Here is an 18,967-nt window from a genome sequence, read left to right on the forward strand (position 1 = left end):
CTGAGTCCAGAGGAAGCTGTGGCGACCGGAGTCGTCACAACACCCCCACCGTCGCCCAAGGACTCAGGCCCAAACGTATCGCCCACCGGAACCTACCATGGGATGGAGAACTGAGTCCAGAGGAAACTGTGGCGACCGGAGTCGTCACAACACCCCCACCGTCGCCCAAGGACTCAGGCCCAAACGTATCGCCCACCGGAACCTACCATGGGATGGAGAACTGAGTCCAAAGGAAGCTGTGGCGACCGGAGTCGTCACAACACCCCCACCGTCGCCCAAGGACTCAGACCCAAACGTATCGCCCACCGAACCTACCATGGGATGGAGAACTGAGTCCAGAGGAAGCTGTGGCGACCGGAGTCGTCACAACACCCCCACCGTTGCCCAAGGACTCAGACCCAAACGCATCGCCCACCAAACCACCCAAGGGTTTAGCCGATACCTCCCTGGGTTTGACGCGACTCCCTGCAGCAAGACTCCTTGGGCCGACGGCTGGGACAGTGGGCGCCCACAGTCTCAATCATCAGCCCAAGAAATCAGACCAGAGGCAGTTTCGTGTTATCCCCAGGGGGGGTGTTGACGAAAACCCATTGGTGGATCAGTGGGCGTTACGCCCGGGTTCCTTCAGCACTCCCTGGGGGGTGTCCAACTCCCAGCAGACAGACTCCTTGAGGCAACGGTCGGGACAGTGGGCGCCACAAAGTCTTAACCGTCGCATCAAGGAATCAGCCGCAGTGAGCTGCAACACCCCTCAGGGGGTTGCCGAAAGGAACCTGGACCCATCGCCACACCGAACCTTCCATGGGACGGAAGACTCAGTCCGCAGGGAGTCGTGTCGTCCAGGGACATCACGACACCCACACGGTTTCGCCAACCTTCCCAAGCGTCGCCCACCGAAACCTACCATAGAATAGTGAGTCCACAGGGAGCCATGGCGTCCAGGGACATCTCGACACCGTCCCAACCGTCGGCCCAAGGACTCAGTCTGCAGGAAGTCATGGCACCATCGCCCAAGGGGTGGAGGAAGTTCTGAAATAGTTCAAGAAAAGACAAAGTCAGTATGCTTAGCATTCTGAATTCAACGCTAACCTAACCCCTGCTTTGCACTGTTGTTTTGAAAATTAAGAAAAAGCACAGGGTGCACTTTCTGCCGTCTTCATGTTTTTTAGGACCTAAGTGTATACTTGCCACAGAGACATGAGAACCATTTTTCAATTTTATTGGCTTCATATAAAAGTACACTAATAGAAAGCTTAAAATTAGTTTCTGTTGTATACACACACACTAAAAAAACAAAACGTTGTGTCTTTGTAAAATAAAGAATAACGGGGCGCGCTTTCTGCCGTCTGTTTCCTTTACGTGAACTCGTTTGTAATGTCTGTTCAACAATGAAATTGGGGTCCTTTTTGTGACCGTTTTTTCTTAATTTTGTTAATCTGTTAATTTAAGTGAAAAATATTTCATGTATATCCCTATTTATTCCTTTTACACATGTACACTTTTATTGTTTTTCTCCACTCACAAGCGCTGCAGTCATTTTAGTTTAAACCACGCCCTCTCGTCTTTTATCTTGTATCCTGTATTGGGGCGAAAATCTATTTAATTACTTCAAGGACAAAGAGGTTATTAGCACTTAAAATCTTTTTAGTGACTTTATTTCATAATTTTCACATTAATCACAGGGGAACAGACAAAGAGCTGAGGCCCCGATCACACAGAGTGGTTTGTCATTTAAAAACGTGCAGTGGAACGGGGGAAGATTATTAAAACCTACAAAGATTATTGTTATAAACACGAGCCTCGGCTGATAGGAAATGAAGGAGGTGTTGCTGTAATTTATACTACTATTTCAGTATTACTCTGTGTTGCATAATGCACCGTCACTTCAAAAGAATTATATTTCAATCTAGACCTCTAAGTGTAAGTGCAAAATTCCACTTAAGATTTGTGCTGGCTACTGTATTGAGGCCACCATTGGAATGTACAGACATTCTGAACTCTATTGGAATTAGGTAACATGTGTCAGGACTCACTTAATGTTGTAATCAAACATTAGATCTAATATTCTCACATGGAATCAATGTTGATTTCATCGCTCTGCTGACACCCATGGGACAGGTGCTGGTCTTCCATCTGATATATACGGCCCGGATCCAGCTGACTACATGCGTTGTGGTCGTGTCTAGGTGCAGGTCCACCATCTGATCTTGATATGGCCTGGAAAGAAATGGGAAAAGGAAAGGAGGCCTGAGTCCAGAGGGAGCTGTGGCGACCGGAGTCGTCACTACACCCCCTCACCGTCGCCCAAGGACTCAGGCCAAAACGTATCGCCCACCGGAACCTACCATGGGATGGAGAACTGAGTCCAGAGGAAGCTGTGGCGACCGGAGTCGTCACAACACCCCCACCGTCGCCCAAGGACTCAGACCCAAACGTATCGCCCACCGAACCTACCATGGGATGGAGAACTGAGTCCAGAGGAAGCTGTGGCGACCGGAGTCGTCACAACACCCCCACCGTCGCCCAAGGACTCAGGCCCAAACGTATCGCCCACCGGAACCTACCATGGGATGGAGAACTGAGTCCAGAGGAAGCTGTGGCGACCGGAGTCGTCACAACACCCCCACCGTCGCCCAAGGACTCAGGCCCAAACGTATCGCCCACCGGAACCTACCATGGGATGGAGAACTGAGTCCAGAGGAAACTGTGGCGACCGGAGTCGTCACAACACCCCCACCGTCGCCCAAGGACTCAGGCCCAAACGTATCGCCCACCGGAACCTACCATGGGATGGAGAACTGAGTCCAAAGGAAGCTGTGGCGACCGGAGTCGTCACAACACCCCCACCGTCGCCCAAGGACTCAGACCCAAACGTATCGCCCACCGAACCTACCATGGGATGGAGAACTGAGTCCAGAGGAAGCTGTGGCGACCGGAGTCGTCACAACACCCCCACCGTTGCCCAAGGACTCAGACCCAAACGCATCGCCCACCAAACCACCCAAGGGTTTAGCCGATACCTCCCTGGGTTTGACGCGACTCCCTGCAGCAAGACTCCTTGGGCCGACGGCTGGGACAGTGGGCGCCCACAGTCTCAATCATCAGCCCAAGAAATCAGACCAGAGGCAGTTTCGTGTTATCTCCAGGGGGGGTGTTGACGAAAACCCATTGGTGGATCAGTGGGCGTTACGCCCGGGTTCCTTCAGCACTCCCTGGGGGGTGTCCAACTCCCAGCAGACAGACTCCTTGAGGCAACGGTCGGGACAGTGGGCGCCACAAAGTCTTAACCGTCGCATCAAGGAATCAGCCGCAGTGAGCTGCAACACCCCTCAGGGGGTTGCCGAAAGGAACCTGGACCCATCGCCACACCGAACCTTCCATGGGACGGCAGACTCAGTCCGCAGGGAGTCGTGTCGTCCAGGGACATCACGACACCCACACGGTTTCGCCAACCTTCCCAAGCGTCGCCCACCGAAACCTACCATAGAATAGTGAGTCCACAGGGAGCCATGGCGTCCAGGGACATCTCGACACCGTCCCAACCGTCGGCCCAAGGACTCAGTCTGCAGGAAGTCATGGCACCATGGCCCAAGGGGTGGAGGAAGTTCTGAAATAGTTCAAGAAAAGACAAAGTCAGTATGCTTAGCATTCTGAATTCAACGCTAACCTAACCCCTGCTTTGCACTGTTGTTTTGAAAATTAAGAAAAAGCACAGGGTGCACTTTCTGCCGTCTTCATGTTTTTTAGGACCTAAGTGTATACTTGCCACAGAGACATGAGAACCATTTTTCAATTTTATTGGCTTCATATAAAAGTACACTAATAGAAAGCTTAAAATTAGTTTCTGTTGTATACACACACACTAAAAAAACAAAACGTTGTGTCTTTGTAAAATAAAGAATAACGGGGCGCGCTTTCTGCCGTCTGTTTCCTTTACGTGAACTCGTTTGTAATGTCTGTTCAACAATGAAATTGGGGTCCTTTTTGTGACCGTTTTTTCTTAATTTTGTTAATCTGTTAATTTAAGTGAAAAATATTTCATGTATATCCCTATTTATTCCTTTTACACATGTACACTTTTATTGTTTTTCTCCACTCACAAGCGCTGCAGTCATTTTAGTTTAAACCACGCCCTCTCGTCTTTTATCTTGTATCCTGTATTGGGGCGAAAATCTATTTAATTACTTCAAGGACACAGAGGTTATTAGCACTTAAAATCTTTTTAGTGACTTTATTTCATAATTTTCACATTAATCACAGGGGAACAGACAAAGAGCTGAGGCCCCGATCACACAGAGTGGTTTGTCATTTAAAAACGTGCAGTGGAACGGGGGAAGATTATTAAAACCTACAAAGATTATTGTTATAAACACGAGCCTCGGCTGATAGGAAATGAAGGAGGTGTTGCTGTAATTTATACTACTATTTCAGTATTACTCTGTGTTGCATAATGCACCGTCACTTCAAAAGAATTATATTTCAATCTAGACCTCTAAGTGTAAGTGCAAAATTCCACTTAAGATTTGTGCTGGCTACTGTATTCAGGCCACCATTGGAATGTACAGACATTCTGAACTCTATTGGAATTAGGTAACATGTGTCAGGACTCACTTAATGTTGTAATCAAACATTAGATCTAATATTCTCACATGGAATCAATGTTGATTTCATCGCTCTGCTGACACCCATGGGACAGGTGCTGGTCTTCCATCTGATATATACGGCCCAGATCCAGCTGACTACATGCGTTGTGGTCGTGTCTAGGTGCAGGTCCACCATCTGATCTTGATATGGCCTGGAAAGAAATGGGAAAAGGAAAGGAGGCCTGAGTCCAGAGGGAGCTGTGGCGACCGGAGTCGTCACTACACCCCCTCACCGTCGCCCAAGGACTCAGGCCCAAACGTATCGCCCACCGGAACCTACCATGGGATGGAGAACTGAGTCCAGAGGAAGCTGTGTCGTCCAGGGACATCACGACACCCACACGGTTTCGCCAACCTTCCCAAGCGTCGCCCACCGAAACCTACCATAGAATAGTGAGTCCACAGGGAGCCATGGCGTCCAGGGACATCTCGACACCGTCCCAACCGTCGGCCCAAGGACTCAGTCTGCAGGAAGTCATGGCACCATCGCCCAAGGGGTGGAGGAAGTTCTGAAATAGTTCAAGAAAAGACAAAGTCAGTATGCTTAGCATTCTGAATTCAACGCTAACCTAACCCCTGCTTTGAACTGTTGTTTTGAAAATTAAGAAAAAGCACAGGGTGCACTTTCTGCCGTCTTCATGTTTTTTAGGACCTAAGTGTATACTTGCCACAGAGACATGAGAACCATTTTTCAATTTTATTGGCTTCATATAAAAGTACACTAATAGAAAGCTTAAAATTAGTTTCTGTTGTATACACACACACTAAAAAAACAAAACGTTGTGTCTTTGTAAAATAAAGAATAACGGGGCGCGCTTTCTGCCGTCTGTTTCCTTTACGTGAACTCGTTTGTAATGTCTGTTCAACAATGAAATTGGGGTCCTTTTTGTGACCGTTTTTTCTTAATTTTGTTAATCTGTTAATTTAAGTGAAAAATATTTCATGTATATCCCTATTTATTCCTTTTACACATGTACACTTTTATTGTTTTTCTCCACTCACAAGCGCTGCAGTCATTTTAGTTTAAACCACGCCCTCTCGTCTTTTATCTTGTATCCTGTATTGGGGCGAAAATCTATTTAATTACTTCAAGGACACAGAGGTTATTAGCACTTAAAATCTTTTTAGTGACTTTTTCATAATTTTCACATTAATCACAGGGGAACAGACAAAGAGCTGAGGCCCCGATCACACAGAGTGGTTTGTCATTTAAAAACGTGCAGTGGAACGGGGGAAGATTATTAAAACCTACAAAGATTATTGTTATAAACACGAGCCTCGGCTGGTAGGAAATGAAGGAGGTGTTGCTGTAATTTATACTACTATTTCAGTATTACTCTGTGTTGCATAATGCACCGTCACTTCAAAAGAATTATATTTCAATCTAGACCTCTAAGTGTAAGTGCAAAATTCCACTTAAGATTTGTGCTGGCTACTGTATTCAGGCCACCATTGGAATGTACAGACATTCTGAACTCTATTGGAATTAGGTAACATGTGTCAGGACTCACTTAATGTTGTAATCAAACATTAGATCTAATATTCTCACATGGAATCAATGTTGATTTCATCGCTCTGCTGACACCCATGGGACAGGTGCTGGTCTTCCATCTGATATATACGGCCCAGATCCAGCTGACTACATGCGTTGTGGTCGTGTCTAGGTGCAGGTCCACCATCTGATCTTGATATGGCCTGGAAAGAAATGGGAAAAGGAAAGGAGGCCTGAGTCCAGAGGGAGCTGTGGCGACCGGAGTCGTCACTACACCCCCTCACCGTCGCCCAAGGACTCAGGCCCAAACGTATCGCCCACCGGAACCTACCATGGGATGGAGAACTGAGTCCAGAGGAAGCTGTGTCGTCCAGGGACATCACGACACCCACACGGTTTCGCCAACCTTCCCAAGCGTCGCCCACCGAAACCTACCATAGAATAGTGAGTCCACAGGGAGCCATGGCGTCCAGGGACATCTCGACACCGTCCCAACCGTCGGCCCAAGGACTCAGTCTGCAGGAAGTCATGGCACCATCGCCCAAGGGGTGGAGGAAGTTCTGAAATAGTTCAAGAAAAGACAAAGTCAGTATGCTTAGCATTCTGAATTCAACGCTAACCTAACCCCTGCTTTGAACTGTTGTTTTGAAAATTAAGAAAAAGCACAGGGTGCACTTTCTGCCGTCTTCATGTTTTTTAGGACCTAAGTGTATACTTGCCACAGAGACATGAGAACCATTTTTCAATTTTATTGGCTTCATATAAAAGTACACTAATAGAAAGCTTAAAATTAGTTTCTGTTGTATACACACACACTAAAAAAACAAAACGTTGTGTCTTTGTAAAATAAAGAATAACGGGGCGCGCTTTCTGCCGTCTGTTTCCTTTACGTGAACTCGTTTGTAATGTCTGTTCAACAATGAAATTGGGGTCCTTTTTGTGACCGTTTTTTCTTAATTTTGTTAATCTGTTAATTTAAGTGAAAAATATTTCATGTATATCCCTATTTATTCCTTTTACACATGTACACTTTTATTGTTTTTCTCCACTCACAAGCGCTGCAGTCATTTTAGTTTAAACCACGCCCTCTCGTCTTTTATCTTGTATCCTGTATTGGGGCGAAAATCTATTTAATTACTTCAAGGACACAGAGGTTATTAGCACTTAAAATCTTTTTAGTGACTTTATTTCATAATTTTCACATTAATCACAGGGGAACAGACAAAGAGCTGAGGCCCCGATCACACAGAGTGGTTTGTCATTTAAAAACGTGCAGTGGAACGGGGGAAGATTATTAAAACCTACAAAGATTATTGTTATAAACACGAGCCTCGGCTGATAGGAAATGAAGGAGGTGTTGCTGTAATTTATACTACTATTTCAGTATTACTCTGTGTTGCATAATGCACCGTCACTTCAAAAGAATTATATTTCAATCTAGACCTCTAAGTGTAAGTGCAAAATTCCACTTAAGATTTGTGCTGGCTACTGTATTCAGGCCACCATTGGAATGTACAGACATTCTGAACTCTATTGGAATTAGGTAACATGTGTCAGGACTCACTTAATGTTGTAATCAAACATTAGATCTAATATTCTCACATGGAATCAATGTTGATTTCATCGCTCTGCTGACACCCATGGGACAGGTGCTGGTCTTCCATCTGATATATACGGCCCGGATCCAGCTGACTACATGCGTTGTGGTCGTGTCTAGGTGCAGGTCCACCATCTGATCTTGATATGGCCTGGTAAGAAATGGGAAAAGGAAAGGAGGCCTGAGTCCAGAGGGAGCTGTGGCGACCGGAGTCGTCACTACACCCCCTCACCGTCGCCCAAGGACTCAGGCCCAAACGTATCGCCCACCGGAACCTACCATGGGATGGAGAACTGAGTCCAGAGGAAGCTGTGGCGACCGGAGTCGTCACAACACCCCCACCGTCGCCCAAGGACTCAGACCCAAACGTATCGCCCACCGAACCTACCATGGGATGGAGAACTGAGTCCAGAGGAAGCTGTGGCGACCGGAGTCGTCACAACACCCCCACCGTCGCCCAAGGACTCAGACCCAAACGCATCGCCCACCAAACCACCCAAGGGTTTAGCCGATACCTCCCTGGGTTTGACGCGACTCCCTGCAGCAAGACTCCTTGGGCCGACGGCTGGGACAGTGGGCGCCCACAGTCTCAATCATCAGCCCAAGAAATCAGACCAGAGGCAGTTTCGTGTTATCCCCAGGGGGGGTGTTGACGAAAACCCATTGGTGGATCAGTGGGCGTTACGCCCGGGTTCCTTCAGCACTCCCTGGGGGGTGTCCAACTCCCAGCAGACAGACTCCTTGAGGCAACGGTCGGGACAGTGGGCGCCACAAAGTCTTAACCGTCGCATCAAGGAATCAGCCGCAGTGAGCTGCAACACCCCTCAGGGGGTTGCCGAAAGGAACCTGGACCCATCGCCACACCGAACCTTCCATGGGACGGAAGACTCAGTCCGCAGGGAGTCGTGTCGTCCAGGGACATCACGACACCCACACGGTTTCGCCAACCTTCCCAAGCGTCGCCCACCGAAACCTACCATAGAATAGTGAGTCCACAGGGAGCCATGGCGTCCAGGGACATCTCGACACCGTCCCAACCGTCGGCCCAAGGACTCAGTCTGCAGGAAGTCATGGCACCATCGCCCAAGGGGTGGAGGAAGTTCTGAAATAGTTCAAGAAAAGACAAAGTCAGTATGCTTAGCATTCTGAATTCAACGCTAACCTAACCCCTGCTTTGCACTGTTGTTTTGAAAATTAAGAAAAAGCACAGGGTGCACTTTCTGCCGTCTTCAGTTTTTTAGGACCTAAGTGTATACTTGCCACAGAGACATGAGAACCATTTTTCAATTTTATTGGCTTCATATAAAAGTACACTAATAGAAAGCTTAAATTTTGAGCTTAAAATTAGTTTCTGTTGTATACACACACACACACACACACTAAAAAAACAAAACGTTGTGTCTTTGTAAAATAAAGAATAACGTGGCGCGCTTTCTGCCGTCTGTTTCCTTTACGTGAACTCGTTTGTAATGTCTGTTCAACAATGAAATTGGGGTCCTTTTTGTGACCGTTTTTTCTTAATTTTGTTAATCTGTTAATTTAAGTGAAAAATATTTCATGTATATCCCTATTTATTCCTTTTACACATGTACACTTTTATTGTTTTTCTCCACTCACAAGCGCTGCAGTCATTTTAGTTTAAACCACGCCCTCTCGTCTTTTATCTTGTATCCTGTATTGGGGCGAAAATCTATTTAATTACTTCAAGGACACAGAGGTTATTAGCACTTAAAATCTTTTTAGTGACTTTATTTCATAATTTTCACATTAATCACAAGGGAACAGACAAAGAGCTGAGGCCCCGATCACACAGAGTGGTTTGTCATTTAAAAACGTGCAGTGGAACGGGGGAAGATTATTAAAACCTACAAAGATTATTGTTATAAACACGAGCCTCGGCTGATAGGAAATGAAGGAGGTGTTGCTGTAATTTATACTACTATTTCAGTATTACTCTGTGTTGCATAATGCACCGTCACTTCAAAAGAATTATATTTCAATCTAGACCTCTAAGTGTAAGTGCAAAATTCCACTTAAGATTTGTGCTGGCTACTGTATTCAGGCCACCATTGGAACGTACAGACATTCTGAACTCTATTGGAATTAGGTAACATGTGTCAGGACTCACTTAATGTTGTAATCAAACATTAGATCTAATATTCTCACATGGAATCAATGTTGATTTCATCGCTCTGCTGACACCCATGGGACAGGTGCTGGTCTTCCATCTGATATATACGGCCCGGATCCAGCTGACTACATGCGTTGTGGTCGTGTCTAGGTGCAGGTCCACCATCTGATCTTGATATGGCCTGGAAAGAAATGGGAAAAGGAAAGGAGGCCTGAGTCCAGAGGGAGCTGTGGCGACCGGAGTCGTCACGACACCCCCTCACCGTCGCCCAAGGACTCAGGCCCAAACGTATCGCCCACCGGAACCTACCATGGGATGGAGAACTGAGTCCAAAGGAAGCTGTGGCGACCGGAGTCGTCACAACACCCCCACCGTCGCCCAAGGACTCAGACCCAAACGTATCGCCCACCGAACCTACCATGGGATGGAGAACTGAGTCCAGAGGAAGCTGTGGCGACCGGAGTAGTCACAACACCCCCACCGTCGCCCAAGGACTCAGACCCAAACGTATCGCCCACCGGAACCTACCATGGGATGGAGAACTGAGTCCAGAGGAAGCTGTGGCGACCGGAGTCGTCACAACACCCCCACCGTCGCCCAAGGACTCAGACCCAAACGCATCGCCCACCAAACCACCCAAGGGTTTAGCCGATAACTCCCTGGGTTTGACGCGACTCCCTGCAGCAAGACTCCTTGGGCCGACGGCTGGGACAGTGGGCGCCCACCGTCTCAATCATCAGCCCAAGAAATCAGACCAGAGGCAGTTTCGTGTTATCCCCAGGGGGGGTGTTGACGAAAACCCATTGGTGGATCAGTGGGCGTTACGCCCGGGTTCCTTCAGCACTCCCTGGGAGGTGTCCAACTCCCAGCAGACAGACTCCTTGAGGCAACGGTCGGGACAGTGGGCGCCACAAAGTCTTAACCGTCGCATCAAGGAATCAGCCGCAGTGAGCTGCAACACCCCTCAGGGGGTTGCCGAAAGGAACCTGGACCCATCGCCACACCGAACCTTCCATGGGACGGAAGACTCAGTCCGCAGGGAGTCGTGTCGTCCAGGGACATCACGACACCCACTCGGTTTCGCCAACCTTCCCAAGCGTCGCCCACCGAAACCTACCATAGAATAGTGAGTCCACAGGGAGCCATGGCGTCCAGGGATATCTCGACACCGTCCCAACCGTCGGCCCAAGGACTCAGTCTGCAGGAAGTCATGGCACCATGGCCCAAGGGGTGGAGGAAGTTCTGAAATAGTTCAAGAAAAGACAAAGTCAGTATGCTTAGCATTCTGAATTCAACGCTAACCTAACCCCTGCTTTGCACTGTTGTTTTGAAAATTAAGAAAAAGCACAGGGTGCACTTTCTGCCGTCTTCATGTTTTTTAGGACCTAAGTGTATACTTGCCACAGAGACATGAGAACCATTTTTCAATTTTATTGGCTTCATGTAAAAGTACACTAATAGAAAGCTTAAAATTAGTTTCTGTTGTATACACACACACACACACACTAAAAAAACAAAACGTTGTGTCTTTGTAAAATAAAGAATAACGGGGCGCGCTTTCTGCCGTCTGTTTCCTTTACGTGAACTCGTTTGTAATGTCTGTTCAACAATGAAATTGGGGTCCTTTTTGTGACCGTTTTTTCTTAATTTTGTTAATCTGTTAATTTAAGTGAAAAATATTTCATGTATATCCCTATTTATTCCTTTTACACATGTACACTTTTATTGTTTTTCTCCACTCACAAGCGCTGCAGTCATTTTAGTTTAAACCACGCCCTCTCGTCTTTTATCTTGTATCCTGTATTGGGGCGAAAATCTATTTAATTACTTCAAGGACACAGAGGTTATTAGCACTTAAAATCTTTTTAGTGACTTTATTTCATAATTTTCACATTAATCACAGGGGAACCGACAAAGAGCTGAGGCCCCGATCACACAGAGTGGTTTGTCATTTAAAAACGTGCAGTGGAACGGGGGAAGATTATTAAAACCTACAAAGATTATTGTTATAAACACGAGCCTCGGCTGATAGGAAATGAAGGAGGTGTTGCTGTAATTTATACTACTATTTCAGTATTACTCTGTGTTGCATAATGCACCGTCACTTCAAAAGAATTATATTTCAATCTAGACCTCTAAGTGTAAGTGCAAAATTCCACTTAAGATTTGTGCTGGCTACTGTATTCAGGCCACCATTGGAATGTACAGACATTCTGAACTCAATTGGAATTAGGTAACATGTGTCAGGACTCACTTAATGTTGTAATCAAACATTAGATCTAATATTCTCACATGGAATCAATGTTGATTTCATCGCTCTGCTGACACCCATGGGACAGGTGCTGGTCTTCCATCTGATATATACGGCCCGGATCCAGCTGACTACATGCGTTGTGGTCGTGTCTAGGTGCAGGTCCACCATCTGATCTTGATATGGCCTGGAAAGAAATGGGAAAAGGAAAGGAGGCCTGAGTCCAGAGGGAGCTGTGGCGACCGGAGTCGTCACGACACCCCCTCACCGTCGCCCAAGGACTCAGGCCCAAACGTATCGCCCACCGGAACCTACCATGGGATGGAGAACTGAGTCCAAAAGAAGCTGTGGCGACCGGAGTCGTCACGACACCCCCACCGTCGCCCAAGGACTCAGACCCAAACGTATCGCCCACCGAACCTACCATGGGATGGAGAACTGAGTCCAGAGGAAGCTGTGGCGACCGGAGTCGTCACAACACCCCCACCGTCGCCCAAGGACTCAGACCCAAACGCATCGCCCACCAAACCACCCAAGGGTTTAGCCGATACCTCCCTGGGTTTGACGCGACTCCCTGCAGCAAGACTCCTTGGGCCGACGGCTGGGACAGTGGGCGCCCACCGTCTCAATCATCAGCCCAAGAAATCAGACCAGAGGCAGTTTCGTGTTATCCCCAGGGGGGGTGTTGACGAAAACCCATTGGTGGATCAGTGGGCGTTACGCCCGGGTTCCTTCAGCACTCCCTGGGGGGTGTCCAACTCCCAGCAGACAGACTCCTTGAGGCAACGGTCGGGACAGTGGGCGCCAAAAAGTCTTAACCGTCGCATCAAGGAATCAGCCGCAGTAAGCTGCAACACCCCTCAGGGGGTTGCCGAAAGGAACCTGGACCCATCGCCACACCGAACCTTCCATGGGATGGAGAACTGAGTCCAAAGGAAGCTGTGGCGACCGGAGTCGTCACAACACCCCCACCGTCGCCCAAGGACTCAGACCCAAACGTATCGCCCACCGAACCTACCATGGGATGGAGAACTGAGTCCAGAGGAAGCTGTGGCGACCGGAGTCGTCACAACACCCCCACCGTCGCCCAAGGACTCAGGCCCAAACGTATCACCCACCGGAACCTACCATGGGATGGAGAACTGAGTCCAAAGGAAGCTGTGGCGACCGGAGTCGTCACAACACCCCCACCGTCGCCCAAGGACTCAGACCCAAACGTATCGCCCACCGAACCTACCATGGGATGGAGAACTGAGTCCAGAGGAAGCTGTGGCGACCGGAGTCGTCACAACACCCCCACCGTCGCCCAAGGACTCAGACCCAAACGCATCGCCCACCAAACCACCCAAGGGTTTAGCCGATACCTCCCTGGGTTTGACGCGACTCCCTGCAGCAAGACTCCTTGGGCCGACGGCTGGGACAGTGGGCGCCCACCGTCTCAATCATCAGCCCAAGAAATCAGACCAGAGGCAGTTTCGTGTTATCCCCAGGGGGGGTGTTGACGAAAACCCATTGGTGGATCAGTGGGCGTTACGCCCGGGTTCCTTCAGCACTCCCTGGGGGGTGTCCAACTCCCAGCAGACAGACTCCTTGAGGCAATGGTCGGGACAGTGGGCGCCACAAAGTCTTAACCGTCGCATCAAGGAATCAGCCGCAGTGAGCTGCAACACCCCTCAGGGGGTTGCCGAAAGGAACCTGGACCCATCGCCACACCGAACCTTCCATGGGACGGAAGACTCAGTCCGCAGGGAGTCGTGTCGTCCAGGGACATCACGACACCCACACGGTTTCGCCAACCTTCCCAAGCGTCGCCCACCGAAACCTACCATAGAATAGTGAGTCCACAGGGAGCCATGGCGTCCAGGGACATCTCGACACCGTCCCAACCGTCGGCCCGAGGACTCAGTCTGCAGGAAGTCATGGCACCATGGCCCAAGGGGTGGAGGAAGTTCTGAAATAGTTCAAGAAAAGACAAAGTCAGTATGCTTAGCATTCTGAATTCAACGCTAACCTAACCCCTGCTTTGCACTGTTGTTTTGAAAATTAAGAAAAAGCACAGGGTGCACTTTCTGCCGTCTTCATGTTTTTTAGGACCTAAGTGTATACTTGCCACAGAGACATGAGAACCATTTTTCAATTTTATTGGCTTCATATAAAAGTACACTAATAGAAAGCTTAAAATTAGTTTCTGTTGTATACACACACACACACACACTAAAAAAACAAAACGTTGTGTCTTTGTAAAATAAAGAATAACGGGGCGCGCTTTCTGCCGTCTGTTTCCTTTACGTGAACTCGTTTGTAATGTCTGTTCAACAATGAAATTGGGGTCCTTTTTGTGACCGTTTTTTCTTAATTTTGTTAATCTGTTAATTTAAGTGAAAAATATTTCATGTATATCCCTATTTATTCCTTTTACACATGTACACTTTTATTGTTTTTCTCCACTCACAAGCGCTGCAGTCATTTTAGTTTAAACCACGCCCTCTCGTCTTTTATCTTGTATCCTGTATTGGGGCGAAAATCTATTTAATTACTTCAAGGACACAGAAGTTATTAGCACTTAAAATCTTTTTAGTGACTTTATTTCATAATTTTCACATTAATCACAGGGGAACAGACAAAGAGCTGAGGCCCCGATCACACAGAGTGGTTTGTCATTTAAAAACGTGCAGTGGAACGGGGGAAGATTATTAAAACCTACAAAGATTATTGTTATAAACACGAGCCTCGGCTGATAGGAAATGAAGGAGGTGTTGCTGTAATTTATACTACTATTTCAGTATTACTCTGTGTTGCATAATGCACCGTCACTTCAAAAGAATTATATTTCAATCTAGACCTCTAAGTGTAAGTGCAAAATTCCACTTAAGATTTGTGCTGGCTACTGTATTGAGGCCACCATTGGAATGTACAGACATTCTGAACTCTATTGGAATTAGGTAACATGTGTCAGGACTCACTTAATGTTGTAATCAAACATTAGATCTAATATTCTCACATGGAATCAATGTTGATTTCATCGCTCTGCTGACACCCATGGGACAGGTGCTGGTCTTCCATCTGATATATACGGCCCGGATCCAGCTGACTACATGCGTTGTGGTCGTGTCTAGGTGCAGGTCCACCATCTGATCTTGATATGGCCTGGAAAGAAATGGGAAAAGGAAAGGAGGCCTGAGTCCAGAGGGAGCTGTGGCGACCGGAGTCGTCACTACACCCCCTCACCGTCGCCCAAGGACTCAGGCCCAAACGTATCGCCCACCGGAACCTACCATTGGATGGAGAACTGAGTCCAGAGGAAGCTGTGGCGACCGGAGTCGTCACAACACCCCCACCGTCGCCCAAGGACTCAGACCCAAACGTATCGCCCACCGAACCTACCATGGGATGGAGAACTGAGTCCAGAGGAAGCTGTGGCGACCGGAGTCGTCACAACACCCCCACCGTCGCCCAAGGACTCAGACCCAAACGTATCGCCCACCGAACCTACCATGGGATGGAGAACTGAGTCCAGAGGAAGCTGTGGCGACCGGAGTCGTCACAACACCCCCACCGTCGCCCAAGGACTCAGGCCCAAACGTATCGCCCACCGGAACCTACCATGGGATGGAGAACTGAGTCCAGAGGAAGCTGTGGCGACCGGAGTCGTCACAACACCCCCACCGTCGCCCAAGGACTCAGGCCCAAACGTATCGCCCACCGGAACCTACCATGGGATGGAGAACTGAGTCCAAAGGAAGCTGTGGCGACCGGAGTCGTCACAACACCCCCACCGTTGCCCAAGGACTCAGACCCAAACGCATCGCCCACCAAACCACTCAAGGGTTTAGCCGATACCTCCCTGGGTTTGACGCGACTCCCTGCAGCAAGACTCCTTGGGCCGACGGCTGGGACAGTGGGCGCCCACCGTCTCAATCATCAGCCCAAGAAATCAGACCAGAGGCAGTTTCGTGTTATCCCCAGGGGGGGTGTTGACGAAAACACATTGGTGGATCAAGTGGGCGTTACGCCCGGGTTCCTTCAGCACTCCCTGGGGGGTGTCCAACTCCCAGCAGACAGACTCCTTGAGGCAACGGTCGGGACAGTGGGCGCCACAAAGTCTTAACCGTCGCATCAAGGAATCAGCCGCAGTGAGCTGCAACACCCCTCAGGGGGTTGCCGAAAGGAACCTGGACCCATCGCCACACCGAACCTTCCATGGGATGGAGAACTGAGTCCAAAGGAAGCTGTGGCGACCGGAGTCGTCACAACACCCCCACCGTCGCCCAAGGACTCAGACCCAAACGTATCGCCCACCGAACCTACCATGGGATGGAGAACTGAGTCCAGAGGAAGCTGTGGCGACCGGAGTCGTCACAACACCCCCACCGTCGCCCAAGGACTCAGGCCCAAACGTATCGCCCACCGAACCTACCATAGGATTGAGAACTGAGTCCAGAGAAAGCTGTGGCGACCGGAGTCGTCACAACACCCCCACCGTCGCCCAAGGACTCAGGCCCAAACGTATCGCCCACCGGAACCTACCATGGGATGGAGAACTGAGTCCAGAGGAAGCTGTGGCGACCGGAGTCGTCACAACACCCCCACCGTCGCCCAAGGACTCAGGCCCAAACGTATCGCCCACCGGAACCTACCATGGGATGGAGAACTGAGTCCAAAGGAAGCTGTGGCGACCGGAGTCGTCACAACACCCCCACCGTTGCCCAAGGACTCAGACCCAAACGTATCGCCCACCGAGCCTACCATGGGATGGAGAACTGAGTCCAGAGGAAGCTGTGGCGACCGGAGTCGTCACAACACCCCCACCGTCGCCCAAGGACTCAGACCCAAACGCATCGCCCACCAAACCACCCAAGGGTTTAGCCGATACCTCCCTGGGTTTGACGCGACTCCCTGCAGCAAGACTCCTTGGGCCGACGGCTGGGACAGTGGGCGCCCACCGTCTCAATCATCAGCCCAAGAAATCAGACCAGAGGCAGTTTCGTGTTATCCCCAGGGGGGGTGTTGACGAAAACCCATTGGTGGATCAGTGGGCGTTACGCCCGGGTTCCTTCAGCACTCCCTGGGGGGTGTCCAACTCCCAGCAGACAGACTCCTTGAGGCAACGGTCGGGACAGTGGGCGCCACAAAGTCTTAACCGTCGCATCAAGGAATCAGCCGCAGTGAGCTGCAACACCCCTCAGGGGGTTGCCGAAAGGAACCTGGACCCATCGCCACACCGAACCTTCCATGGGACGGAAGACTCAGTCCGCAGGGAGTCGTGTCGTCCAGGGACATCACGACACCCACACGGTTTCGCCAACCTTCCCAAGCGTCGCCCGTCGAAACCTACCATAGAATAGTGAGTCCACAGGGAGCCATGGCGTCCAGGGACATCTCAACACCGTCCCAACCGTCGGCCCAAGGACTCAGTCTGCAGGAAGTCATGGCACCATGGCCCAAGGGGTGGAGGAAGTTCTGAAATAGTTCAAGAAAAGACAAAGTCAGTATGCTTAGCATTCTGAATTCAACGCTAACCTAACCCCTGCTTTGCACTGTTGTTTTGAAAATTAAGAAAAAGCACAGGGTGCACTTTCTGCCGTCTTCATGTTTTTTAGGACCTAAGTGTATACTTGCCACAGAGACATGAGAACCATTTTTCAATTTTATTGGCTTCATATAAAAGTACACTAATAGAAAGCTTAAAATTAGTTTCTGTTGTATACACACACACACACACACTAAAAAAACAAAACGTTGTGTCTTTGTAAAATAAAGAATAACGGGGCGCGCTTTCTGCCGTCTGTTTCCTTTACGTGAACTCGTTTGTAATGTCTGTTCAACAATGAAATTGGGGTCCTTTTTGTGACCGTTTTTTCTTAATTTTGTTAATCTGTTAATTTAAGTGAAAAATATTTCATGTATATCCCTATTTATTCCTTTTACACATGTACACTTTTATTGTTTTTCTCCACTCACAAGCGCTGCAGTCATTTTAGTTTAAACCACGCCCTCTCGTCTTTTATCTTGTATCCTGTATTGGGGCGAAAATCTATTTAATTACTTCAAGGACACAGAGGTTATTAGCACTTAAAATCTTTTTAGTGACTTTATTTCATAATTTTCACATTAATCACAGGGGAACAGACAAAGAGCTGAGGCCCCGATCACACAGAGTGGTTTGTCATTTAAAAACGTGCAGTGGAACGGGGGAAGATTATTAAAACCTACAAAGATTATTGTTATAAACACGAGCCTCGGCTGATAGGAAATGAAGGAGGTGTTGCTGTAATTTATACTACTATTTCAGTATTACTCTGTGTTGCATAATGCACCGTCACTTCAAAAGAATTATATTTCAATCTAGACCTCTAAGTGTAAGTGCAAAATTCCACTTAAGATTTGTGCTGGCTACTGTATTCAGGCCACCATTGGAATGTACAGACATTCTGAACTCTATTGGAATTAGGTAACATGTGTCAGGACTCACTTAATGTTGTAATCAAACATTAGATCTAATATTCTCACATGGAATCAATGTTGATTTCATCGCTCTGCTGACACCCATGGGACAGGTGCTGGTCTTCCATCTGATATATACGGCCCGGATCCAGCTGACTACATGCGTTGTGGTCGTGTCTAGGTGCAGGTCCACCATCTGATCTTGATATGGCCTGGAAAAAAATGGGAAAAGGAAAGGAGGCCTGAGTCCAGAGGGAGCTGTGGCGACCGGAGTCGTCACTACACCCCCTCACCGTCGCCCAAGGACTCAGGCCCAAACGTATCGCCCACCGGAACCTACCATGGGATGGAGAACTGAGTCCAGAGGAAGCTGTGGCGACCGGAGTCGTCACAACACCCCCACCGTCGC

The sequence above is a fragment of the Siphateles boraxobius genome, unplaced genomic scaffold, assembly GCF_051911475.1.
Source record: "Siphateles boraxobius isolate OS27281-9 unplaced genomic scaffold, OSU_SipBor_1 241, whole genome shotgun sequence".
Classification (NCBI taxonomy): domain Eukaryota; kingdom Metazoa; phylum Chordata; class Actinopteri; order Cypriniformes; family Leuciscidae; genus Siphateles; species Siphateles boraxobius.